Source organism: Kogia breviceps, chromosome 5 (genome assembly GCF_026419965.1).
Source record: "Kogia breviceps isolate mKogBre1 chromosome 5, mKogBre1 haplotype 1, whole genome shotgun sequence".
Lineage (NCBI taxonomy): Eukaryota > Metazoa > Chordata > Mammalia > Artiodactyla > Physeteridae > Kogia > Kogia breviceps.
The window spans coordinates 42666363-42691044 of record NC_081314.1 but is presented as its reverse complement, the minus strand read 5'-3'; the positions used below and the strand labels follow the sequence as shown (position 1 = coordinate 42691044).

The 24682-nt window shown below is 47.3% G+C and overlaps 1 long non-coding RNA gene across 1 annotated transcript; it reads right to left on the bottom strand.

The window, feature by feature from the left end:
• Positions 1–11705: 11705 nt before the first annotated feature.
• On the bottom strand, positions 11706–23147 carry LOC136794320 (uncharacterized). The gene is made up of 2 exons (XR_010840914.1): positions 22988–23147; positions 11706–13052 (listed from the first exon to the last, which is right to left on the bottom strand). It is a non-coding gene; the product is annotated as an uncharacterized lncRNA (long non-coding RNA).
• Between the last annotated feature and the right edge of the window lie 1535 nt (positions 23148–24682).

Genomic DNA, 24682 nt, shown 5'->3' with positions numbered 1-24682 from the left:
AGAGGATGACTCACTTCCAGAACCAAAGAGGACTTTCAGGATGATCTATTCTGATCTCCTCAGATGGCTGCTGGAAGGGGCTTTGGAAGAAATATCATCAAACCCCTACATGGCCCAAAGGGATGGTGTGACTTGCTGAAGGCCCCAGAGCTGCTCAGAGGACAGGAACGGAAAGCCCTGGTTCCCTGATCTATGGCCCAGAGCTCTTGCTGATAGATGACACGACCTCGAAAATGGAAGGTGTAGGTGGCCTACAGGAGTCCTGAGGACCTGGGTGCCTCTCTGTGGCCCATGGGGCTGAGGGTGCAAAGTGAACCTTAATTTTAAGGCCAAACCAGGGAGGGAGGTGGGCCACCAAAACAGTACAATTTATCCGAGTAGCTGGAGAGCCAAAACACAACCAGCTCTAGATCACGTGACAGGGAAAGACATCTGTGACATGGTGTCTGAGGTTCCATCCATCTCCAGTGTTCAGAGACCTGCTGTTCTAGGATCCTGAGGCTCCAGGGAGATCAGAGGGAGCCTGTGTTCCAACTTGAGAGGAGCAGGCCTAAGAGGGCCGTGATTCATCTTGCTGGGCTTCCCTGGATCACTGGAGCAGCTCTGAGTCAGCAGGCATTTCTGAGATTGGCACCATCACCCAAGGCCTTTGATGGTGATTCAACGCATTGCCTTCCCCTGGAGAGGTCTCTCAGCCGGAAACTCCCACCTGTGCCTTCCAGGCCCCTCCTCTGCCTTTGGGAGAGCAAAGGGCTGCCTGCTTTCTCCCAGTCTCCTGTCCAGCGGGCTGTCAGAGCCTCCCCAGCCCAGGGTGGGGCTGTGGGCTGGGCAGCGCGCACTGGAACAACATCAGTTTGGCTTCTTGAGTTAAGCAACCAGATTTCTTCAAATCCTTATTTTGCCAAAGAAAAGAGGAGCATAGGGTTTAGATTTGGAAGATGCTTTAGAGCCCATTGTATTATTTCACCGCTGAAGAAACTGAAGTATGGACTGATTATGTGCTTTCCCCAAGATTACCCAGAGGTTATTTCCTCGAGGCCACCGTTTTGCCTGGCTAACCAGTAGGCCAGGGTGAGGGGTCCTCTGAGAGATGAACCACAGGCCAGCTCCTGTGTGGTGGCAGGTGGAATAATGCCGCCCGCCCTCGCTCCACAGACGTCCACCCTCTAGTCCCGGGAACCTGTGAATATATCACCTTACATGGCAAAAAGGACTCTGCAGGTATGATTAAGTTAAGGATCTTGAGGTGAAAGATCATTCTGGATTATCTGGGTGATAATCCCACAGACACAAGGATCCTTATAAGTGAAAGGAAGCAGGAGAGGCAGAGGCAGAGAGATTGGAAGATACTCTGCTGCTGGCTTTGAAGATGGGGGAAGGGGCTCTGATCCAAGGCGAGCAGGCTCTAGAAGCTGGAAAACTAAGGAGATTCCTCCCTGGCACCTCCAGAAGGAATCAGCCCTGCCTGCACCTTGATTTTAGCACAGAGAAACCCATTTCGGACTTCTGACCTCCACAACTGTAAAATAATAAATTTGTGTCGCTATACGCCACTAAGTTTGCGGTAATTTGTTACAGCAGCAACGGGTAAGTGACACTTGTCTTCTTGCCCCGCCTTCCCACACTGCTGTTCAGTCGGTGGTTTTAAAGATTATGTTTGAAAACTAATTTGCCACCCCTTGATTTCTACTTAATGTGATATAAACATAATTTAGAAGGTTACAGTAAAAATATGAAGTCCCTTTTCTTCAATAATGAGAGTTGTACATACTTGATCAAGTTGGACTCAGCTGGATCTAAAAAATAAAGTTTTCCTCTCATCATCACCCTTTTAAGCCCCCTCTGTTGAATTATTTCTTCAACTTTCGGGGGTGAAATGTGGGGCGTATCCTAAAGCTTTTTCGGTCACTTTCCGGTATTAAGAAACATCTCATTTTTAGGTATGGAAGTCCAGTCCAGCCTCCCATCAGAGCTTTAATCTCTCATCTAACTGGAAGCTTTCCCCATCTGAAGCCTGCAGACGTGCGGAGTCGGGCACTGGGCACAAAGGTGGTTGGCTTCCTGACTGGTCTCCCCCAACTTTTGTTTTTTGTGTTTTGTTTGTTTTTTGCGGTACGCGGGCCTCTCACTGTTGTGGCCTCTCCCATTGCGGAGCACAGGCTCCGGACGCGCAGGCTCAGCGGCCATGGCTCAGGGGCCCAGCCGCTCCGCGGCACGTGGGATCCTCCCGGACCGGGGCACGAACCCGCGTCCCCTGCATTGGCAGGCGGGCTCCCAACCACTGCGCCACCGGGGAAGCCCCCACCTGACTTTCCTACTGTCTGCCACTCACTTTGCCGGCTCCTGCTCCCAGAAGGGGGGGAGGCAAGAGGCAGGTCGATTTCACAGACTGGGAAGTGGCTGACGTCCAAATGACTGCTCCTTGCTCAAGGAGCATTTTGGAGATCTCCAACCACATGGGTCTCCAGCAAAGTGTCCCCACCCTTGGCTCCCTCCTACCAAACACTTCCCTCAGTCCCTCCACCTACCGTGCGCCTGGAAAGAACCCGACTTTCTATCAGAAGTGTTGCACTCCATCTTCTTGGGTGGGGACGCCTGCCAAGTCTCCACTTGACCACAGTGAACATACTTCTTTGCCTTCACCCAGCACTGCACCTGCAGGCCACCCTCACTCAGCCCTTCCTCTCCACTCTCCTGTCCCAGGCAGCTCTAGTCAGGGTCTCACCTTTAGATTTTTCCAGGTCAGTTTCCGTGTTATGAACCATCCTAGGCCAATCTGGCCTGGCACGACCATTGGGTTATTTGTGGGAAGTAATAGCAGCTGCCGATCCATAGAAGTAGGTGAGGTTGATTATTTCTTCACAACTCTGCTATTAGCTTATCATGAAAGCTCTTTGTCTTTGCACAAGAGACTCACTCAAGGGAAACGTCACAGTGTTGTAGAGGTAAGATTCAAATAAACTACAGGTTTAGCATCAGACAACCAGATTCCTTTAAACCAACTGCTAGCCACAGAACCCTTTAGGGATCAAACCTCTGGTGCCTTTTAGGGTACAGGCTACAGGCCCCTAGATCCACACTCAGTTCACACAAGTGTGAGGAGAGTCACAAACACTTGGCCAATCTACATAACTCCAGCCCTGTTAGTTTCACAAAATAAAATCCATTTTATTATGCTCATTATGCTAATTAGCAAAGCCTCTGATATCGTTCAAAGGTAGAGATAACTGTATATCCTCCTGTGGTAGCTGCCTCTGGAGTGTGTGGAAGGGCACAGTTTAACACACACAGTGTCACCCTGCCTAGTCAGAAGCATTTCAGTGTATATTAGACATTATGGCAGTCAGTATCGGGTCCTCCTAAACACCTGGGGACACAGGTCAGGCTCTCCTGAGAAGCCTCTCCCACATTCTGTCCCAGTCCTGTGACAGCAGGGGGCACAACCATTTCCACTGCTCTGCTTGGACCAGCCAGGAGACAAGATGTCCATCTCCCCTCCTGGGGGGCACCCCACCTTTTCTCCCAGTGGTTCTCTGGGAACTCCCTCCACTTGGCTTGAGGTCAAGAGTCATGTTCTCAGCGTACTGACAACTCACCACTCTTGTCTTCCACATCAAACCCCTCCCCTCCTCCCCACATCCCGAGGTGCTGGGCTCAGGGTCACTGAGCTCCATTTTATGGGCCACTGCTTAGCAAGTTCTGTGTGGATGGTCTTCTGCCCTCCATAGAATGTGGAATGGCCGCATAATACCCCTTGTTCTTAGCTTTAAGGGACTGGCTGAGATTCTGCAGCAGGAGGAAAAGCCCCCCTTAACATCCTGCTACTGAGCAACAGAATTTGTCGTTTCCCTTTTTGCCTCTATTGCTAAGACTAAGTTTAACACCCATCTGCAGTAACTTCTCCTTGGCCTAGAGTTTGGATACTCGTGGATCCGCCTCCCACTCTGCCTCCTTCCCCCGCCTCCCGGCAAATTCATTCACACCTTCTCTCTTCTGCTCCCCCCGCCCTCTGCTGCTGTTCTTTTGCCCTTGCTTTGATGATTTTGTTGCTCATTCACTTGCGAAGCTGAGGCAAAGTCATCTAGAAGTAAATGAATCATTTTTTAAAAAGTATAAAGTTTTACTACAAGTTTCTCCGTGGATGGTTCCATGAGGCATGAGAAAAACACGAGTGTTTTTCCTGCGAGAAGTTACACCACCAAAGATGCACAGATGGCATTTGTTTCACTACAAGTTACAATGGCCTTTCTCTTTGAATCAGATGATGAAAGCTACACTGTGTGACATTGGAGAGACATCTTCTGATCACAAGTTCCACAGAATCTGGACAAACACTGAAGGCAAAAGTTTAATGCAAACATTTCTTATTTTCAAAAGAGACTAATGATGGCTAAAGGAGCAGGAAACAAGACACAGGTGCCAGAGAATTCTGAGTGCTCTGGGAGTTGCTCTATAAGAAAAAGAGGGAAATAGACATCCATGCCTCTGAGAGTGTCAGAGCATCGTGTCAGGTGTCAAAACAGAGTTATACAGAGTCACTAGAAGGGACAGAGTAGCTCTATGGACTGCAATATCCAACTAAAACCTTCTGAAGTGTATTAATACAAGACAGACTGCACCGATTACGGGAGAGGGAGCAGGGTGGCGGGAGCAAAGGAAAAGGACAGTAACCAAGGCAAAGGATAGCAGTACCCATCCCTCAGTGCCCAGAAGAGGGGAGGGAGTTTTAGGGCCCACAGGCCTGTGGCAGGGCTACTCTGATATGAGGGGAGGGGCTGCAGCCAATGGACTCTGGGTAACGTGGATTCAGAGGAATTCCACATTTTTTGGTTCATGGTTTCATGATCCCCATCATGAAATGTGCAAATCGGGCTATTTTAGCTTGACGTCCTTCAGCATTTAATAAAGAGACTTCTGGTGGGGGCCTGGCTTTCCTTGGGGCTGGGAGAAGATGGGCTGGTACAGTCACAGCATATTAGGGTTCTAGGGAGACTAGTGTACTAGTGGTTCACTGTTCAGTGTAAACGAATACATAGGTCCTCTAGGTCAGCCTCAGTCTCCAGGCCTTGTACTTAGGATAAGGTTATCTCAGGGCTCTGCCTCCCCTTAGAGCAATGGCTCTCAGACTTTCATGGATGCCAGATCACCCAGAGGACCTGTTTTGCTGAGTTCTACTCCCCAAGAATCTGACTCAATAGGTCCAGGGTGGAGCCTGAGGATTTATGTTTTCAACAAGCAGCTCCGCGGTGATACTGAGCCGCGGGTCCAGGGATCACACTTTAAGAACCGCTAACTTCCCCCTGCCTAGGCTACTCCCCAGATCAACTGAATCTGGATTTCTAGGGGTGGGAGACAGGCATCAATATTTTAAAACCTACCTAGGCAGTTCCAAAGATGACCCCACTATCGAGATCTACCATTCCAAGTAAATGATTTCTTAACATAGGCAGACATAAAAACACCACCATCTGGGCAAGAAAGCAGCAATAAAATAACGCCGGGGGTATAACTGGGGAATGACAAATAACACCTATTGAAGGCTGACACTGTGCCAGGATTAACTACTTTGCTTCTCACAACAACTATACCCATTTTGTAGATGTATGAAACAGGCGGCCTGTGAGGTTAAGTAATCTGTCCAAGGTCATGCACCTGGTGACAGGGCTGGGCTTTGAACCCAGGCACCCTGGTCTCAGAGCCCCTGCCTGAGGCCTGCACTGTAGGACCCCGTGTCCTCAGTTCGTGGTAGTTTATTAACAGTCTTGCTCTCTGAGAGCAGAATTTACAGTGAACATGGAATGAGCCCCATCATCTATCAAACTGGGTTAGAATCTGGGACTCAGCACTTAATAGTCATGTAACTTGAGCAAGTCCTTTAGCCCTTCCGAGCTTTTTTTCTCAACGGGAAGATGAGTATAAAGTGCCTCCCTCAGAGTCCTGCAGGGAAGGTTAAAAAAATTTGCCTAGTACTCGACATATATGGTGTCTGGCACACAGCTGAGGCTCAAGAAATGTTTATTCTCTTCCCCTTCTCCATCAGCCATTCCTCTAAACGTCCTCAGAACCCCAAGAGTTTTTCCCAGTTGCTTCCTGAGTAACTTTGCTAATACTCCTTTCCTCACAGCTGGCAGATACCTTTGTACAAATAAATTCTAGGGAAATGAGAAAGTTTTCCTGCGGTATGGAAGGAAGCACAGATGTCAGGCTTTCTTGAACAATGAGTTGAGCACACTTGAATTAAGGAAATCTGTGCTACCACTTGAGGGAAAATAAGGAATGACTCATGAGCTGCGGTGTCCCAGCACATCCCAGATCAGCTGCACTGCACCCCCAGGGCCCAGGCACTGAGTGAGGCCTCCAGAGCTGCAAGGTGTGCAGAGTGTCAGTTGTTACTAAAAAAAAAAAGTACTGAAGCTTGTGAGTGACTCACTCGAAACAGTAATACATTCGACTAGCTATCTTTGTTGAGTTAAGAGAGGGTGGGAGAGAGGAGCAGAGCCAAGGACTGCTGGGACTGTACACAGCTCTGGTTAGGCCTTTGGTAGCCTTGAACGTGAATGTCACCTGAACAGACAACAAAACTAAAAAAGATAGCAGACAGTGTTGGAGACAGATTGAAAGAACATTTTGAGGCAATCTAGAATAACTAATTTTTATATCCTCTCAATTCTGGGAAGTTTCGAGGGGATCGTAAAAATAAGATATGAACAAAGATGGTATAAATAAGTCAGAAAAAGAAAAATCTGGTGGTGGTTGGGGAAAAGGGGTCATAGAATGGGAATTAATCCAGAAAAGCTAGGTTAGGAGGGATTCTTGAGATGGAGCAGAAAACGAAGCTCTGAGATTCCTGGCGCTGAAGGCAAAAAGAGCTGTATGATGCCTTCCGTGGCTTTCATTAATTGATAAAAGAAAGCACAGCCAAACTTTATCTTAGTACTAAAGTCCAAGTGGAAACTATTTGCAAGGGTTTTTTATATTCAGCGACATAATGAAAGTCTATGGCATTTTTACAGAGAATTTAAAGTTGCTCTTCACCTGACCATTTCTTAAAATGACATTGGATAAAAGCTTAGGGGCATGATGTTAAAGGATCTGAGAACACATCTCTATTGAGTATCAGAGTAATCTAATCCAGGAAGAGAACTCTGTGATTCCAGAGAAAGAAAAGTTTAGAGAATTGCCAAGTACCTTACATATTACCATCGCTGATTGTCTCAGCAACATCTAACTCCCTTTTTAAATGCAAAGATAAACATTATTTGAGAGCAGCATTTAATAGCTGTTTAATAAGAGTGTTTAACGACGAACAGTTTGATGTGTACGCAAGATATCGGAAATGCAGTGTGTGGAAGGAAAGAGAAGTACAGTTTTGTGTTTCTATTTGGACAAAAGGTGTTGAGGTGAAAGCCATTTGTGTAAATTCCAAACAGATTTTCAAATCTAGAAAAACAAAACCTCCATTGTGGATTAAGTCCTATTTTGAACAAAAGCTGGAATAGCTTCCTTTGGTTTCTGAAGCTAACAACAGCAAAAAGGGCACCTGTTTTGCATTTAAAAGAAGCAGGGGGAGACAGAAGTTCAGGACCAAAGAATCACCATAGTCTCCCTAAATGTATTACTATCATTACCATCATTAAATATATTTGCTTCTTAAGGCTAAAGAGGGCTTTCAGATGGTCAAAATATACTAGATGGTCACTGAATTGTGGCCTAGGACATCCTTCATTACAAATCTTGGCCTAAGGAAGCTTTAGGACTACCTCAGTTTAGGGCAGGGACCTGGGGTTCAGCTCTTCACCAGCTGACTTGAAGGTCTGGAGGGCCCCCAAGACCCCCTGGCATCTGGAAAGCCCTCCACAAACCCGGCCGCCACCTGCCATTTTCCGGCTGCTGGTCGACTGCTGAACAAACACAGGTCGTTTGCAAAAAGTACAAGGTTCAATTTGTCAGAGAGGGAAAAACAGACACCGAAGCACAGGAACACAGGCAAGGTCAAGGCCCGCCTGCGGCCGTCAGGGCGGAGACGGGAAGGGAGGCCTGAACGCTCGCTCCTCCGTCCTGCGGTGGGTGACCCTCGGGCCGCAGACCGTCAACCACACACCCCAGCCGGTTTCGGATTTCTGCCCGCGGGGCCTACCTTGCTTCTGACGGGCTGATAACGTCCAAAGTCCCAGACGGCAGGGGGATCCCTGGTACAAAGCCGCGGTTGGCGGGGCCACTGCCTTCCTCCCGACGCCCGTCTGGGCCCGCGGTGGCGGCCGAGGACGGAGCTTTGGGTCTGGACCGCGCGCTGCCGCCGCTGCCGTGACACACAGCGAGACCCTGCATCTTCCCGAGGCTCTGGCTTCCTCCTCAGTGACATGGGGCCAAGCCCAACACTAAGCGTCCTACCCGCATTAGCGGGATGTGAAAATACTTAGAAAATGGGAGCCTTGGTTGTCCTAAGTTAACTCACCTGTGAATCCCATTTCCTTCTTGACAGCTTTCCTAGATTAGAGTTGATTTTGGCCAATGGGTTTTCTCAGTTTCTCTTCCCTTATATTGATTCTAATTTTAAATGGATCTTTGCTTCCCACACCTAAAAGAATTATTTGACCTGTGGTTTCATGTTTCTACTCTGATGTTTTAAGTCCTATGTCTACATAGGCCTATAGGCCAAGAGCCAGATGTAAGATTTTCTGGACAGGGCCTGTTTTAGAACTACTTTTAAAATTTCTTTCTTTCTTTTTTTTTTTTTTTTTTTTTCTTTTCTTTTTTTTTGCTGCACCACAGGGCATGCAGGATGTTAGTTCCCCCACCAGGGATGGAACCCATGCCCCCTGTATTGGGAGCACGGAGTTTTAACCACTGGACCCCCAGGGAATTCCCCAGAACCACTTATATTCTCTTCTCCAAACATTTAGAATTGGGTTGATGGTGAAAACAATTTCAGGTATTTTAACCTTTGCCTGAGTATTTTTCTTCATTTTTCTATGTATAAAAATAAGTACATGTGGGCTTCCCTGTGGCGCAGTGGTTGAGAATCCGCCTGCCGATGCAGGGGACACGGGTTCGTGCCCCGGTCCGGGAAGATCCCACATACCACGGAGCGGCAGGGCCCGTGAGCCATGGCCGGTGAGCCTGCACGTCCGGAGCCTGCGCTCCGCAAAGGGAGAGGCCACAACAGTGAGAGGCCCGCGTACCACAAAAAAAAAAAAAATTAAAAAAAAAATAAATAAGTACATGTAATAGAGCAGGACCCTATGGGGCCTTCCCAGGACAGACCCCTCCCCCATATCCTCTGCTGTAGCTCCTCTCTGAAGTACCTAGATAATATTATCTGATGCATGTTTCCTAAGTTGTTCCACAGATGCTAAAACCACCACCAAATGGAAGAAATTAACTAGTTGATGATCATGAGCACATAGCCCCCAGACCTACTGGCCTCTAAGGGTTGATTATATTCACCCTTGTGACTCAGCCCTGTTACCTCACCATCAACCAATCAGAGGATTGTGCACGAGCTGATCAAGTACCCTGGGACTCCCCTCCCTCACCTTGCCTTTAAAAATGCTTTGCTGAAACCCGTCAGGGAGTTTGGGCTTTTTGAGCACTAGCTGTCCTTGACTCTGTACAGCACCCTGCAATAAATGCTGCACTTTCCTTCACCACAACCTGGTGTCAGTAAATTGGCTTTACTGCATGTGGGCAAGCAGACCCAAGTTTGGTTCAATAACATACATAGTTGAGATTACTCAACTCCATGTAATTTAACTCATAGATTAACTCTGCGTAATTTGGTACGCCCTACATTTTTTATTCAGTATCATAAGTGTTAGTGTTTTACCACATCATTTAAAAGTCTGTATGTAAAGATCATTTGTGATGGCTATTTCACCATTTAGTAGGCTATATCATATTTTACTAACTCATTCCCCTGCTATTAGACGTATGAGTGGTTTCCAAAGTTCTACTATAATAAATAATACTGAAATGAACATCTTCATAAAGCTTTTTCTGCTGCTTACCTCCTTAGAATAGATTTCCAGAAGAGGAAGTCTGGGTCAAAGTTTATGAACAGTTTCAAAAGACTTTTTGATATAATGATGTACAGAAGTAGCACTAAGATAGTTTGGAGCAATAGGGATTTCAACGAATAACTATGAAAATACCTGAAAAGAAGACAGAAAGGGAAAGATGGCATGGGGAATCTATTTAGAGTTGGGGCCTTGTTCTGAATAATATAAATAAATAGATGAAATTTCAAAAATACATGAAATAATTGTATGCTTTAAAATCTTATCCCTGGATGTTTAACTAGCTTTATTCATAGCTTACACTGAAGTATAAAGTCGGGGGAGTACCTGGCAGGGTGGGTAACAGCTGCTTACTCCCAGTACATTGGGACTTCTCAAGGAGCAATGCGTCCCCCACAACTGTCACCACAGTTTTGGTGACTACAGAAGTAGACGTGGTGACTACAGAAGTAGACTACAGAAGTAGGTATGAGCTTAGAGCTGTCCATCTAAACTCCTTCTTGAAGAAACCGAAGCTCAGTGTACCTTACACAGTGGTTCTTAACCCTAGCTGCATATTATAATCATCTAGGGATTTTTAGAAATCCAGGTTCTACCCCCAGATATTCTGATGCCATTGGTCTGTGGTGGGACCCAAGCCATCTGTATTATTTAACAGTTCCTTAGGTGATACTAATATGACCTAGGATTGAGAAGCTCTGGTATAGCAGGAAAAATATGGGCTTTAGAGTCACTCATATCTGGGTCAAATCCCAGTCACTCAAATCTGGGTCAAATAACACAGCTTTGTCATTTATTAGCTGTGTGATTTTCATTAGGTTAATGACCTTTCTCCTCCTCAGACTCCTCATTTGTAAATCATAAGATTGTCATGAAGATTAAATGAAATAACGTATGTAAAGTGTGTTTCAAGGTTCCTGGCACACAGTTGACATTCAAAAATGTTGGGTCCTTTAGAGTATACCTAAGGTCTCAAAGCTAGTTAGTTAATGGCCAAATTTAAAGCCCAGTCAGAACCATGCAGTACAACCAGTAGGCACCCACTGAATACTTGTTGATATTCCTTTGATAGGATAGTCTTTGAACATGAATATGCATGTTACTGAGAAGTTCAAAATCCATGTTGGGTTGATATTAGAACAATAAGACCTTACCTCATAGAGAGAGATTAATCTCACTTACTAGGCATTAATTTGCATCCAATTTTTAGATCTTTAGCTAAAAAGGAAACATTTTTATTCTGATAAAACAATTGATTATGATTGATCTCCTGCTAGGAAAGAAATACTTTTATAATTACATGAATGTTTGAGAATGTTTATGTAACTCATATAATAAGCTAAGGATATATTAGTTAAAGTATCATTTTTTTAAAATTGACATGACAATTTTAAGACCTCTCAAGCAATGAGCTAATACTATTTCCCTTCTCACTAACTTTAGCCTAAAGGTCTTTAGCATAATATTTTTTGTCTCCATTCTATGATAAATGATAGACAGGTAGATAGGACTGGATTTAGTTTCAAAAGACCTGGGATTGAGGCCTGGATCTGCCATTGACTGTGTGTAAACCCTGGATGATCATTTTTCTTTGCCCTTTGCCCTCTCATGAGTAAAATGAAGGCCTTCCTGGCATGATCTGGCTTTAGGACAAAGTGAGTGTAGAACTGTGATGCTGACCCAGTAGGACATAGTTATTAAATATTTATTAAGCACGTGCTGTGTGCCCAGCACTATAGTGGGAGGCCCTAGGGGAATTACAAAGCCTTGGGCCTTATGGGCAGTAGCTCGGAGGGTATCTAGAAGAAAATAAATCCCACAAATGAGGAACAACTAGGGGCTACTTTCCACCTAAGAGCTGTGATAAGTCCAGCCAAGCGACTCATGCAAGAAATAACTGGGAACATGTAAGAGATTACAACCACGGAGAAATGGAAGGGAGCTGAAATTCAATTTCTGCCTCTTAGCGCTTTTATTTCTCTTTGGTCTCAGGCACAAAGTCCTGGATGGTGATAACCTGAAACAAAACTGCGTAAAGCTCGATGGAGCCAGGCATTTCCTAACTGCACACTCCAGCCCTTCGTCCACATTCTACATCCCATTACTTTGCGCAGTTTCCAGCAGCCTCTGCAAGCCCCAGGCTTGGCCCCTTTCCTGCTTAGAACTTGTGTGCCTCCTACAGCTCTCGACAGAGCCCATACTGTGTAGTGGCTGCACAAAAGGGCACAGTATGCAAATGGCCGTGTAGGAAGTGTGGCAGCAGGAATGTTTCAGCTGTGCCATCTCACAGATGGCCCCTGGGGGGGCACGTTCCGAGCTGTGAGTCATAACCTTCGGCCGGGGTGAGCCGCTGATGAGGCTGGTGGGCATTTTTGTCTGACCCCATTGTAAGCAACTCCCCGAGTCCTTCAATTACCCATTTGTAACATTCTCTTCCAGCAGCCTGGGTGGGGGAAAAACAACCATGGCATCCCATATATAGAACCTCAAAAGTAAAGCTGCCTGGATAATGAAGATAGAAGATGAAGTTTGAGAAACTCACGATGGAAGAGTTTAACAACAGCTGCCTGTGAGAGTGTTGACTTGGAAGCTCTCGGAGCACTGGAAATGATTTCCTTAACAACGGAAGGAAAACTGAGCGGGGCACATGAGTGTTTCATTCATTTTTCAGACGAGTACAGCAGCATTGCCAGGGAAAGAGAATGTCTGCTCTAGTTCCAGGTTTTCGCCTTTGGCCCAGCCATGGACTCCCTGTGTTTTCTTGTGCAAATCATTTCATCTCCCTGGGTCTCAGTTTATCCATCTGTAAAATGACCGATTGATCCAAGTAAATTGTAAGGTCCTTCGTGACTGGAACATCCTGATTCTAGTCAAGCCATCTTGAAGGTTGCTAAATTTTGCAATGCTTCACCCAGAGAGCTCTAACTTGTGCAAGAGATGAATAAAGCTCACTCATTGACTTTCTGACCCAGTGGGTTGGGGCACCTCCACACCGCTGTGCTGTGCTGTGCTGCGCGGTGATGACGGGTCTCTGCCCTAGGAAAGAGAGAGCTATTTTGAGGCCGGGCTGATTAGAGATAAGGTGTCTCCTTTCTTCTCCGGGCTCTGGCCCTGATTCACCCAAAGCTCTTGGGCTTAAAGCTTAACCCTTAATGGAGGATGTAAGCTAACCCCTCTGCTTGCCTAGGACACTGGCGCCCGGTACCCAGCTTCCCGAGCCCCTGCTTTATCAGCGTCCGTTAAAACATTCTTTGACCTCTCCTTGCTTAGAGAGCATCTTTGAAGAGCAGCGCTTGCTTGTAACCTCTCTCCTTGACATCTCTTATTTGCTCTTTCCTGTTGTTCCCAGAGTCTTCTGGATTATATAAAGGAGAGCATCTCAGTAATCCTCTTTACAGCAAAGACATCTGGCCGCCCCTGTTGGGTCAGGGGATGGAAGTGTCACAAGATTCTTGAAAGTACTGGGCAAAGCTGCAAAATACTTTTGCACGGAAAAGCTCAGAACATGAATACATGAGTGACACAAAAGATCACTAGAGTTACGCTGCTTTTTTTGAGTTATGCTGCTTTTAGTGCCAACAAAATTAAACTATAAGGCAAAATTATTCTAATATTTTAATTTAAAAATTTCTATAAATCAACATATTTTTTTAAAAAGATATGTTACGAAGTGCTTGAGTTTTTTCCGTGTGTGTGTGTGTGTGTGTGTGTTTTCCATTTATTTCCACTCTTGGTGTGTTATCTCTGATTGATTTGTTTATTTTTTGGCTCGGGTATGTTGAAAGTGCCCTCGTGACACTTGACATGACAGGACTGTGAGGCTGTGGCTTGGGCTGTGCCTGATTTTATTCAGTTGCTCCATTCCTAACAAGCTGGATGCAGATGGAATTGTTAAGAACTGACTCATGTTTCAAAGACACTTGAGAGAGTTCATCTCTTTAAAAGAAATGTGCACCAAAGCCATTTCTAATGAGAATAATCACCCCTCTGTTTGTTTTGAAAATTAAGGTTTTTGAATTTTAAGTTTTCTTAAAGTAAGAGACAAAATACAATATGGAGAACACTGTTCTGGAGAAAGCTATGGAGTCACAATAACCCAAGACCGTGAGAAAATTATATTTACTTCTTTGAAGTTCTCGTTCTTTACCTGTGAAAATAGAATTGTGGGTATGTGTCGAGTTCACAGCTGTGGAGCTGGATGGTAGAACAAAAAGAGGCCAGCCTGGGCTCTAGGAGCCTGAGTTCCAGTTCAGGCTCTGTCCCTACCAGCTGTGTGACCTTGAAAAGGTCACTTTCTTCTTTGCACTTTGGTTTCCTCATCTATCATACGAGAAGTTTGTACACAGTGGTCTCTGAGTCTCTCTCAATTCTGACAGTTTAGGATTTGAACAATTTATTGTTTGAAAGCAGCTACAAAAAAGAAAGAGAGGTTGGTAGTATTGATTTCAGTTCAAGTTATGAAGCAGTTCGTGCACCTGTGCCATCTTGGGGCTGCGTTAGGCCTTGTGGAAGATATGAATTCAAGCTTTCATTTGCTCAACAAATGCTTATGAGCACCTATTGTGTGCCAGGCACTGTGCTAAGGGTCAGGGATATAGACATGAATAAAACCCAGCACATGTAGGGAGCTGTCAGTTACACAGAGGAGACAGGCACAGAAAAACCCATTTAAAAAATAACAATTTGCATAGTAAACCCATTAGGCTCTCAGATTCTTGATTAGCAACTAATATACCAAAGGGACATTCCTCACCCCACCTGCTCAGCTGTCACCTCACACCTTCTCACAGTCACTGGGTGGAGGTGAAGCCAGGGCTGCACAGTGATTGTCTTTAAAATTTTATCAAGTGTGTGTGTGTGTGTGTGTGTGTGTGTGTGTGTGTGTGTGTGTGTGTGTATGAGAGAGAGAGAGGTGGAAAACCTGTATGTAAACATTACTCAGTTTCAATAATTATCAACCTTGTTTAATCTGTACCTTTCCTCAACTCCAGATTATTTTGAAGCAAACCAAAGATTTCATATCATTTCATCTGTAGATATTTAAGAATGTATTACTAACAAAACAATGTTTCTTCTTTAAAGAACATCCTATAATGCTTGCAGTGGTCTGTTTCTTGATCTGCAGGCTGGCAATCTGGGTGTTTTCCCTTTACAAAAATTCATCAGCTGAACACATATGGTTTGTTTCAGTGTATACATTATACTTCAATAAAAAGACAAAACAAAACATAACCACAACACCATTACCATAGTTCAAAATGTAACAGCAATTCTTTAATAATAGGTCTTTAACTAGTGAGGAACGAGTTTAAGCAATGTGGGAATCCAGCAATAAAGATAGGTGTAGGGCATGATGAACGGGAGGGTCAACTAACCTGGCCTGGAGTTGGGGTGGGGGACACAGTTGGATGCCTATAAAGTGCCACGGTCATGTCCCTCACTTCCCTGTCCTGTAGTGGCCACAGGAGACGCACACACGGGCATTCACAGGCGTGCGCACGAAAGCGAGTGAGCGTGGCCTCAGAGGGTAGAACCTCTGGTAACTGCCTCTTAGTAGACATTTGGAAGAGAGGAGAAAGTTCTCAGGGTTAGCTAGGGCCTCCACAGGACTGTGTAGAGATGGTGAAAGATCTCCCTGTCTGCCCACAGAAGGGAAGCCTGGGGCGCTTAGCATTCTCAGAGCTGCTCCAAGCTGGGGGCCCTCAGAGCCGGGCCCAGGCCACGTGGGTGGCTCAGGGTTCACCCTGGGCACACCGCCAGCGCACACATGTGGCCATCCTGAGTGATGAAGAAGAGGCAAGAAAACGTACCTTTCTCACAGAGCTATTTTCCTTGCTATGTGCCCATACGCTCTATATGTTTTGTCTGGAATCCCTGGGAAGGCTCCCTTCTTGCTACCCCCACCTCAGAAGCTCTGCACATGGTTCAGAAAGAGCCAAGTATTTTGCACCTCCCCTGCCACCACCAGTACCACCCCATCCCTTGGATTTTTTCAGCCTCTAGTCCTGCCCACGCTGTGGAGGCAGCTCCCTGAGGCTCCTTTCTTCCCTGCCCTCAGACAATTCCTCAAGGCCCAGCGTCTCTGCTTGGGGCTGCCCTGTGGGCCCACTCTGTGGCTGACCTCTGCGGTCAGCATCCTCAGGAAGGCTGCAGTCAGGGCACAAGCAGTCCCTGCCTCCAGGGCAGTTGGGAAGGCAAGAGAGGATGATGCAGCCAATGCTCTCACCATGCAAGGAAGCTTTAATAAGCTTGAGTTCGGGGTATTAGTCCTGTTTTACTTTTACTTAAAAAACTTTCTGTGGCAGGAAATTTCCACGTTCACAGAGTAGCAGGGCACTATGAGTCTCATTCATTCATCACCCACAGCTTCCGCAGTTATCAACTCACGGCTGATCCTGTCTCACTTGTATCTCCACCTCTTCTCTCCCTCCTATGTTTCCTTCAACAACTGGATTATTTCAAAGCTAATCTCAGGGAATCTGTTCAAATTTTAAAATTTGTAGTTCTTTTTCAGTAGCGTGTATTGGCATGACTCAAATTTTAAAAGTACGAAAGGCTACAAAGAGAAGGGCGCTCCACCCCTCCTTGCCTCTGCCTCACTGTGTGGTGGATTAATGTCCACTGCATTTTGTAGCTTCTCCCAGTAACACACGCAGTTGGGAATTCCCTGGCGGTCCAGTGGTTAGGATTCTGTGCTTTCACTGCCAAGGGCCTGGGTTCAATCCCTGGTCAGGGAGATCCCAAGAAGCGTGGCCAAAAAACCCCCCAGAAACAAAAAACAAAAACACGGAGTCCATTTCTCTACCTTGAATTTGGGCTTGGTTGTGTGAATTGCTTTGGCCAAGGGGACTTTAGCCAACATCATGCAGGTAAAGGCTTGAAAGTGTTTGTGCACTGGGCTCGCTCTCTTGCTTCTAGGGACTCTGTTGTCATGTGCAAAAGCCCCAGTCGAGCCAACCCACATAAATGTGAACTGGGTAAAATGGTGATGGTTTTCCGCTACTAAGTTTAGCCTGGGTTGCTGTATAGCACAAGTCAACTGCTACCTTCCCAGCTCTCCCACCCGCCCAGGGAACATTCCTTCCCAGGGGATATAATACTAGCAGCTCGTGCAGCCTTCCAAGACAGTCCATGCATAAACAAGCATGTAAATACATGTTCTCCCTTCCCCACTCCCCTCTTTTTTTAAACAAACAATAACATACAGTTCCTAACCTAGTCATATTTGTTGGACGTAACTGTATTTTGGAGATCATTTCCTACCAGTGCACAAGGAGCTTCCTTTACAGCGTGCCATTGTATAAACACACCTTTGTATAACACACATTGTATAAACATCAGGCCTTTGTTGATGGCATTTTGATTGTTTCCAGTCTTCTGCTATGAACTCCATCATCGGCACACATGGGAGTATGTCTGGAGGACAAATTTCTAGCTGTGCTCCCAGGGTACAAGCACAGTGGGGCACCACATGGAACCCAAGCTGTAGGGAAGGACAAGCTTTCTGTTCCTCGGGCTGCCTCTTTTCTATGGGCCACAGCTGTGCAGCCGCCTATCCCCACAGTGTCCCTACCTGTCTCTTCTGCTGACAAGGGCAAACCTGCCAGGAATGAGCCCTCTTGAGTCTGTCCAGCTCACCTGGCCCTCTACCACCCAGGACACCATGGTGAGGGGTGCTCTGCCCCCGCCTCTCTTCCAAGCACTAGAATGTGACAACTCTGACATGAGAAGCTTCAGGAGAGTGCACAGCTGTGATTCTGGGGACAGTTCAAATGAGTTATCATTTACTGACAGACACTAACAAGGCCAACAAAGGCAAGAGTCCTGGTACAAACAAACCAGTGTCTGGGGCAGCAGGACACAGGGGTCTGTGTAGAATGAATTCTAATCAAACACCCTGCCCCGACGGCACCCCCAGGCCACGAACCCCAGGGAGTATTCGAGCCACAAACCTAAACAAACCAGAGCGGCCTGGATATGAAGTGTCCTTGCTGTATGGCATAGGGGCTGACACGGAGCAGTGGAGCCCATGCCGTGGACCCGTGAGCAAAGGCCCCCACCACCTCCCTGCTCCCCAGCGGGCTCCTCACTTCCTGTTCCAGTCCCCCAAGACCCACTTCTCAGAAGACTGGGCTCAGCTGGATCTCCCTGCTGCCTGGGAGGAAACAAGTTCCCAGAGGAGACTGGATCCCCACCCTGACCCGCTGCCCTCTGCGTGCTGCCCTCTGGGGAGCCGAGGCGGGAGTTGCTGTCTTTCTCTGCCACCGTGCCCCCCTTCCTCTCTCCTGCTTGGTGGAGCTCAGCATTTGCTCTGTTCCTTGTCAACACTTACGTAAACCTCCCCCTTCCTCCCGACTCTGGGCCTCACGGCTTTGCTCGCAGACCCCTGTGGTCGCTCCCGGTTTGGCAGGTGGCCACCATGTTCAGTGCCAGAGGTGGCTGGCCCTCCTCTGCCTGGGTGTGGGGAGAATCCTGGGCTTGGAGCTCCCAGAGTCGGGAGACGGTTCTGTCCACACCTGATAAGACTGACGCCGAGGTGAGGTCAGAGCCCGGCCAGGAGCCGGCTGGCCCGGGGCAGATAACCTGAGGATACTCGGGGCCCTCGGTGGCTCTCGGGAAGGAAGATACCTGCGCCAGCAAGTTAGCAAACTCCGGGGAACAGGGAGAAAGGAACAGGGAGTGGAAAGAAAGCCTGTGAGGGGGACCTGTGGTGCAGCCTTGGGGGTCCCCTAGGGGCCTCCATCTACCCACACTCATGGTCTTTATCTCCAAAGCTCGAGACACTCTGGAGAATTTTATCTCTCACTTCCTGTATCTCGGATGCTTGAGCTGCAGGAGAGTTGCACATTGCCAGGGGTTTTATTTACTCCCTGCCTGGGTCCCTCACGCCTGCAGAGGGTGGGCAAGGTTTCTCTTGATCTTCCTGCTTAAAAAATGGATCTTTAATAAATACTTGTTAGTTCATGGCTTAAAAAATCATGACTCTGCTTCTTGGGTAGAATTTAGTTTGGACAATACTAAATGGCTACTATTGATTGAGCCACAGCGGGCTGACGTTACCGCATTGAACCTCTCTGCAGGGTAGGTATGGCCTCCATTTAGTGGGGGAGAAAATGAAGCCACAGAGAGGCTGAAAGGCTTGCCCAAGCTCACACAACTTGCAAAAGGTTGGGCTGGGGTTTGAATCCCAGTCTGCAGGGCTCCAAAATTCAGGTTCCTTTCCCTCAGCACCTGAATGCTGCTCTGAGGTTGACGAGAAAAAACACTCAAGCTGGGAGCAAAACTTCCTTCTTCTCCTCCTGCTTATTGTTTTTGGTTTGGGGCCCATGATCAGCCCTTGCACCATGGCCATCTCTGGGCACCATGCAGAGGGCAGGCATCAGCAGGTCACTGTGAATAAGCAGAGAGCAGGGCCCGGTTGACATTTGGCTTTGCACATAGCAGTGGGAGAGTAAATGAGGGCAGACCTCTTTCCCACTCCCCTGGCATGAACTGGGGCTTGTTCTGGGCTAGTGAGAGAGAGGCTCACACAAATGTTGGCTGAGTATTTCTAAGGTTACTGAAATGGAACTAAAATGATAATAAAAATAATAAACTGTCAGATTCTTTCCCTTTATTCCAATCCCAAGTCTCTTATAAACTCTGTGCCTGTGGGCAATTTGGGGAAGTTGTATAACCTCCCCGAGGCTCATCTCTCCATTTTTATTTTTTGTTAATTTTTTATTTACTTATTTATTTAATTTATTTATTTTAAACATTTATTTATTCGGCTGTGTCAGGTCTTAGTTGCGGCACTTGGGATCTTCATTGTGGCATGTGGGATCTTTGTTGTGGCGTGCAGGCTCTAGAGGGCGTGGGCTTAGTAGCTGTGATGTGCAGGCTTAGTTGCCCTGTGGCACATGGGATCTTAGTTCCCCAACCAGGGATGGAACCCACGTCCCCTGCATTGGAAGGTGGATTCTTTTTTTTTTTTTAAGTTTTTTTTTTTTTTTGGCTGCGTTGGGTCTTCTTTGCTGTGCACAGGCTTTCTCTAGTTGTGGCGAGTGGGGGCTACTCCTTGTTGTGGAGCACAGGCTCTAGGAGCACGGGCTTCAGTAGTTGTGGCACATGGGCTCAGTAGTTGTGGCTTGCAGGCTCTAGAGCACAGGCTCAGTAGTTGTGGAACATGGGCTTAGTTGCTCTGTAGCATGTGGGATCTTCCTGGACCAGGGACCAAACCCGTGGTGTCCCCTGCATTGGCAGGTAGATTCTTAACCACTATGCCACCAGGGAAGTTCCAGAAGGTGGATTCTTAACCACTGGACCACCAGGGAAGTCCCTCTTTACTTTTAAAACAGGATCGTAACTGTAATGTGTTGTAAAACCCAATGCCTTGCACAGTGTTTGGCACATAGAACAGCCTCAATAAATGTTTAATGTTTGTGTGAATGCAATATAGGGACTGTCTGACTTATTTTGCTTTTCCTGTAGCACCTAGCATGCTCCGGACTTGTGCACGATGAATAAACATTTGTGACTTTGAGGTTGTCTTTATAGTTAAGAATGAGGACAAGCCCCATTGAAAAAAAAACAACAACAAAAACCCCCCAAAGAAACAAATAAACAAAAAATCAGCTCCACTTAAACACAGAGAAACTCCTGTTAAGAGAGCCCATGATTTGCTGCAGAACCCATGGGGCGCTGTGGTATTGGAATTAATAATAAAGGTGTGTTAATTCTCTGCCTTTGCCCTGGCTGCCTTCCAAGATGTAATGTGGAATCCTGCTGTTTCTGCTCCAGATAAATCATTGATAATCTTCAACCCACTGAGGGGCAAGTAATGGGGACGTACTCCCGTGTCCATGGCACTGATGAAATCAGATTTCTTGGAACCCATTTACCAGCGGATTTGAATCGGCCAGATTGCTTGCTGAGACTAAAATATTGCACACACGTGGCGACCTTGACTTGGCTGTTTCCATGAATCCTCTTTTCCCTTAAGCCATGGTTGACGTTTCCAAGTCAGATGGCAGGGATCGGGCTTCATCTTTATCTTTCCACTAATAATTATTGTCCAGATCTGGCCCACTCTCTGTGCATGCTCATTTCCTGGCATTGAGTCTGCTCTGATGGGAGCAGAGAGGCTGGGAGGGGAGAGGAAGGTGGCTGCAGGTGACTTTGAGGGCTGACACCTTCTCTTCTCTTCTTGGTTCCTCCGCTGGGGCTACTTTTGGGTAGCAAAACATTTCTCCCCCCACCTTCTGTCCACTCATCCATCTGTGCCTTCCTTTGTTTATCCACCCATTTATTTAAGACACACGAACTGAGACCCTGTTGAAGGGAAGCACTGTGGTGGCTGTGAGGGTACACAGAGAGGAGGGAGATTTGGACTTGGCTTTTGAAGAGCTGAATGCAGGCAGAGAAAAGACATGAACCTAAATAGGGCTAACACCCCCAAATACCAACAGTGGTTACCTCCAGGTAGCACATTTGAGTGGTTTTTAATCTCTTCTTTGTGAGTGTCTGTGTTTCTAATTTTTCCTTCAATAAGCATATATTAGTATTTGTGTAACAAAAGTTATTCAAAAGGTGAGGGCTTCCCTGGTGGCGCAGTGGTTGAGAGTCCGCCTGCCGATGCAGGGAACACAGGTTCGTGACCCGGTCCGGGAAGATCCCACATGCCGCGGAGCGGCTGGGCCCGTGAGCCATGACCGCTGAGCCTGTGCGTCCGGAGCCTGTGCTCTGCAATGGGAGAGACCACAACAGTGAGAGGCCCGTGTACCACAAAAAAACAAAACGAAACAAAAGGTGAGTACGTGGTAAACAGGTGCTAAGTGTACAGGGAGATGCAGATGAAAACACTGGGTAAGTAGAGAGGAGGAAAGTGCTATTTCCAGCCCAGGTGGATTTGCAAAGACTTTAGAAGAAGGTCATCGTTGAGCTGGGCCTTGAGGCTGGAGGGAGACCTTGCAGTGGTTGTCTGTGGGGTGCCCTGCCCAGCAGCTCTCCTCTCCTCTCCTCTGACTAGCTCCCCTCACTGTGGCCTGCAAGGAGTTACCTCTTTCCCAGTTGACCTTGCCCTCATCCCCATGGTATCATGCGGCTCCTTAACAAACGCCCTTGGGACTTCCCTGGTGGCACAGTGGTTAAGAATCCACCTGCCAATGCAGGGGACACGGGTTTGAGCCCTGGTCCGGGAAGATCCCACATGCTGCGGAGCAACTAAGCCTGTGCGCCACAACTACTGAAGTCCACGTGTCTACAGCCCACGCTCCGCAACAAGAGAAGCCATCGCGATGAAAAGCCTGCTCACTGCAACGAAGACCCAACACAGCCATAAATAAATAAATAAATTTATTTTTTAAAAAAGAAACGCCCTTATCTGAAAGCTTGGGAGGGCCCATCCTGGGGGAGAACGGGAAAGCTAGAGACACAGGTTTCAAAGGTGAGGGTTAGAGGCCATGCCCTCTGCCCTCTCGTTCTATAGATTCCCTGAGTAAACCAAGGACAGGCAGCTAGATCCCACGCCTTGCACAATTCCAGCTATGTGACATACTGGCAGCCGCACACTCAAATCATTTTGATCCCTCAACCTCTGCCCCCCAGCCAACCCCGGCTTCAACATCTTGTCTGCTCAAGAACAGTGTTCAGAGAATATAGGCTGCCACCCAGCTCAGGCGTTTCTTCTCGGGGAGGGGTTCCTGACCCCAAAAACACGCCTGGATCCGCTGGCCTGACTGTGACTCTCTGGCTGAGATGGGGGCTGTCTGGATGCGTGGGTGGAGGCAGCAAGGTCACGTGGCTTGTTTCTGTTTCATCTCACTCAGTTACTTTAGCAACAGGAGACAGCAGGAGGCCAAGCACCACCCACCACGGCCTCATCCATCAGTCCCTGGAGAGGCGTAGGGGGCGGAGGCAGCTCTTGGAAGTCAGGAGGCAAGGGTCCTGCCCAGGCTCTCCGGGTCCCTGGCTGGCTGCTCCCAACAACTTACCTCCTCCTTGGGCCTGTTCTAGACAGAATGGGCACCAAGTGCTCTCTGGACGCAGCTCAAGGAGGCGTAGAGGAGCACAGTCCTCTGGGGAGAAGACCGTACTGTTTCTGCTCTCGGTGGCTTTGGCAACTATTTGTCAGCCTGTCTTCTGCGACTTAACTTGTCCCTCGCCACCTGTGATACAGAAATGTTTGCTGACCAAACAGGCGATTGAACTCCAAGGAGGCCAGCACTTGGCAGTGCCTGGCCTACCAGGATGGATATTTCTTTAGCTGGGGAAGGAGGTAAACCTGGCTTTGGTTCTTAAGCATGAACTTGTAGAAGAAAAGAGATTGAGATAAAAAATAATTATGAGCAGCTCAACTCTACAAATATCCGTAACAAAAAAATAAAATAAATAAAAGTAATACCTTCGGCATGGTCTTTGAAATTCTCAGAAAATTGTTACATCCATTCTCGTGTCATGTTCTTATAACCATCCAGAGAGGCAGGCAGAGGAGATAGGATGACGTCCATGCTGCAATGGAGGACACTGAGTTCCAGGGAGGCTGATCCCAGGGTTTCTTGGATAATGGCTGAGCCAGACCTGGACCTCTGCCTTCTGGCCCCAGGACCTTTTCTTTAGACATGACTCATGAGAGCTATTACAAAGCAGAAGCATTCTCCAGCCTTGTTTGTGGTCATGATTCTCGGACTTAACACACATCAGACATCTTTCTGAAGAAGAAAGAAAACAAAGGTGCATTCATCCAACAAACAATTTTACTGCACATCTCCTATGTGCCAAGCTCTGGCCTAGGCACCAAGGATTCAAAAATGAACAAGGTGTGGTCTCCACTTCAGAGAAGCTCCATCTATAGGCACTTACTCTTGCTTAATTAAATCTCCCATTTTGGTGTTGGATGGAATCACCAACCATGAGATCCTCAAAGTAAAACCTCCCACTCTGCAACCATTTTTGTATCCCACCAGAACTCTAGCAGGCTGCAGCTATGATAAGAAAAGGTACGCTTCTCCTAAAATTCCTGGGAGGATAACCAGGAAAAGGGAGCAAAGATGAAAAGACTTAAGCAGGTGTTAAAGCCACCCCTGGCTCTGGGATGGGGCCTGGGCTGCAGGGAGGTGAGAGAGGCCCCCTGGCTTGGTCAGGAAGTGCTTCCAGGAAACCAGTGGGAAGCAGCCCGCTGGCCCAAGGCTCAGGGGCTGACAGGGTGTCAGAGAGGCAGCCTTGAGAACAGGTGCAAAGGGATGACAAAGGAACCTGAAGTCCTTTCTCTGAACATGCACAGCCATTAAAGTCCTATTTCCACAGATGGGGACTTAGGGGGGCCACACCCCACCTACAGCAAATCACTTTCTGACTTGATGTGTAGGATCTAAAAGGCAGAGGGGGACTTCCCTGGCGGTTCAGTGGTTAAGACTCCGTGCTTTCACTGAAGGAGGCACAGGTTCGATCCCTGGTCAGGGAAACCAAGGATCCCGCATACCATGTGGCAGCTTTGACAGTGGGGGACCAGTCACTGCAGCCTAAGGAAAACTGTTTAGCATTTTACCTCTTTCCCTGCACTGGGGCCAACCATGCCTTGTCCTAGGAACAGAAAAAGTGTTCGACAGCCTTTAGACTCCCTTAAAGCAGCTTTTATCTGCCCAGTGACATGGCAGTGTGAGGACACATTTCCACCTGAAGAACCCAAA